Raw genomic sequence first — 3,518 nt, 5'->3', positions numbered from 1 at the left:
AACGCCGCGCACCCCCACACGGTGTTTGTTTACCACAAAGATCACTTGGTGAGAGGTCGGATCGAATCATTGATCCCATACACCAGAGGTGAACGCTCAACCACTGAGCCACCGTTCCAGGAACACCTAATCGACCCTGACGACTTGGTGATTTATTTGATCATTATATTTTGTTATAATTGTAGCATCGTACTATAAACAATACATGAACATGTAACACCATTCGATACTTGCCTTGCTAATTGGACATTACTACAAATTGCACTGATCTTATGAGCACGCCAGTTCATGGTTTTGACCTCCATGGTCTAATGGTAGCGTACCAAATTCTACTTACTAGGTCAAGTACTTGACTTTATCATACGTTCTTTAGGTAACTACGGCTCAGGCTGTATGGATGATGATGGGATGAATTGGTGGAAAGAAAACAGTGGGAGGAAGCGGGACCACCCAAGAAACTCCCACGCACACGGTGTTTGTCCACCACAAAGCTCACATAGCATGAACAGGGATTGATCCCACGACCTCTAGCACCAGATGTGAGTGTTTTTTCTACTGAGCCACTGTTGTCCCTCGTAGATCAAGCATCGGTTTACATTCTACGCAGACCGGCCATAATAACTAGCATTTCTTCATTTTATTCTGTACTTAGAAGGTAAATTCGCTACCATCAGACATGCCAACTCTGACGCGAAGTCGTAGCAGTTGTAATAATATTAGCAGTGGTCGTAGTAGTAATAGTAGAAGTAGCAATAGTGGTAGTAGAAGTAGTAATAGTAATAGTATTACCAGTACATCAAAGTCTTGAATAAAGAGTCAGTTTCCCAAACACATTACGATTAACATAGGCTGACAGTAAGACCGTACGAACACGGCAAAGGTAGAGGTCGTGGAGGACATTAAAAAAACAAATAGGCTGACAACATTAGTTTCTGAACCGTTTTTCAGAGTATCCGGTCCGAGCCGGGCCGGCCCGGTTTCGGCCCGATATGTGCCCGGCCCGGTTCGGCTCGAAATGTGCCTGGCCCGGTTAGGGCCCGGTCCAGTTTGATTTTACTTGAAACGGGTCGGGTCGGGTCGTGCAGGCTCTGGTCTAAAGAGGGGATGAATTTCCCCATGTTATTTAAATTGACCTTTTTTGGACCTATAATCTTTTGTTTTAGGTACTTAGAATTGGAATGAAACTCTGAATGCTTGTACGTTTTTGTTAGCTTTACCTAAGTGAATCATCAGAAACAAAAAAGTTCCAACCGTAGAGTGGTTTCATGGGGAACTGAAAATCGTTACCGTATTATTTGTATGGGACGTCTTCTTCACCCCCAAATGTTTAGGCACTTCCGGCAGGATAAGAATGATGAAATTTAGCATGATTGTAGCCTTCCAGGACTAACCGACAGAAAAATTGCCAAAAGTGAATATTTTTAATTTTTTAGGGGTCTAAAAGGAGATGAAGAAATTCCCGTGCTATTTAAATGGGCGTTTTCTTGGGTTACAAAATCTTAACTTGTAGATAGTTGAAATAAGAAAAGAAACAATAAAATTATGGGTTAAGGAGGTGCGAGGCATGACAGGTTGTGGGGGCGAAAGTCCCGGATGGGCAAATTCAGGAAATATGAAGAGCAAGTTCACAAAATTCACTGTTGATGCAAAGGGCGATAGATAAGAAATGCGAGGCCGTAGGCCGAGCAAACATTGGGGGTCTGGAGACGGAGCCCCCAGTTAGCCAAAGGCTAGTCATAATTTATATTTTTTTCTTTTCTAGTAAATGTGATAGTTTTGCATTTAGTTATGTTTAGACTGAATTTATTCACGTGGCACCAGTGTTTTAGATTTTCCAAATCTGCCTGAAGATTTCTGCAGTCTTTTAATGATTATGAGAAACAACAAAGGCTTTTTGAGAAATAACAAAGGCCAAGGTTTGATCCTTGCGGAACTCCCGATGCATCATTAAAATTGTTGGAGATATGACCTTTGTAAGCTACAGCTTGTATACGATTACGTAAGCATGATGTGAAAGACACTGATGCTTGTTTATAGAGATTCATAAGAGCTAGTTTTTCACGTAATACTTCATTAACTAAATCGAACGCCTTCATAATATCTGTAGAGATTACATCCAGCTGGCCTTTGTTAAGTCCCGAAGTTATGATGTTTATTATAATCGTCAAACTAGTTGTGATGCATCTATTCTTCAAAAATCCATGTTGGTATACAGAAATTCTAGAACTAACGTGATTAAGTAAGCGATTGTATATTATATATTCACAAATTTTTGCAAATGAAGATAAAATAGCAATTGGTTTGAAGCTTTCTATATTCTTAGTATTGGTAGATTTTGGAATAGGACATATCAAACTTTCTTTCCACCGATCTAAAAAAAACATTATATTTTACAGACATGTTGAAAAGACTATGTATCATATGGGATGTTTTATGATATCAATAGTTAACTTTATTATGGAGAGTGGAATATCATAAGGGCCACAATATTAAAGACATTAGTTCTCATGTGAAAGCAGAGATTAACGGAGGATCGTAATGTATAGCAGAGATGATGATGATTGATTACGCTCAATAGTTTATTTACCAAATCTCAACGGTTTGGGTTCAATGTTAATTTCACCAAAGAATCAATTATTTGTGCTCAGATCAGATTGTACTTGTGTTTTCAATAGAATCATGAGAAATTATCATCTGTTATCACAAATCACAAGGTATACGATATAGTTTATCTTCCGACAATCTCAAATAATCATTAAATATAATAATAATAATAATTTATTTATAGTGCTAGGAACAACAATTTCATAATGCACAGCACTACGTCATAATCATACATTTGTACATTTAGAAGTGTAAACATTAATAAAGAAAGGAGAATAAAATGTTCGCATGCAGTTTGACTATTTATCACGCAAACTGTTTGTATGCGTAAACTTAAGACAATGCTATTATCTTAACTTTTTGATTTTCTTAAAATTACAGTTTCTCAGTAACCTACCTAAAATAGACCTACTATGCTTATTAAAGTGCTTCATTCCCTGTCTTGGCCTAACATCTGGAACATATAAAGAATGGGTAGTTTATTGTTTTCAAAGTTCTGTACTAATGCCCGATGATGTAACAAGCGTCTCCTTTTCAATAGATGAAGTTTAAAAAATATGGTTCATTGTTCGTAACTATATGCGCTAAAATAGAACCTGGTTTCAAAACATAAGTATTTTAAAAATCTGTTTTTGTGTTCGCTCTAGTTTGTAAGAATGAACTTCTGCTACAGAGTTCCATACTATTCATGCAGATTCTAATTTTGGTCCTTGAAAAACCTTACTCAGTGAAATATATAGGTCAGTATTATTAAAACTGTACTTACAAGGGAACATTCCAATTTGGTGAATTCAATTGCTGAAAATGATTGCTAGCACTGAATCCAGCACTAAAAGAATAACTTCTTCTGTTTTGATATCGTCCGTTAACTGTTCTCCTTCGCCCCTCCCTCTTTTTCCTGCTACCATGCCCTC

The sequence above is a fragment of the Thermobia domestica genome, chromosome 14 (genome assembly GCF_964235325.1).
Source record: "Thermobia domestica chromosome 14, izTheDome1.hap1.1, whole genome shotgun sequence".
NCBI classification, from domain to species: Eukaryota; Metazoa; Arthropoda; class Insecta; order Zygentoma; family Lepismatidae; genus Thermobia; species Thermobia domestica.
The sequence above is the reverse complement of the archived record's forward strand: the minus strand, read 5'-3'. Positions refer to the sequence as shown.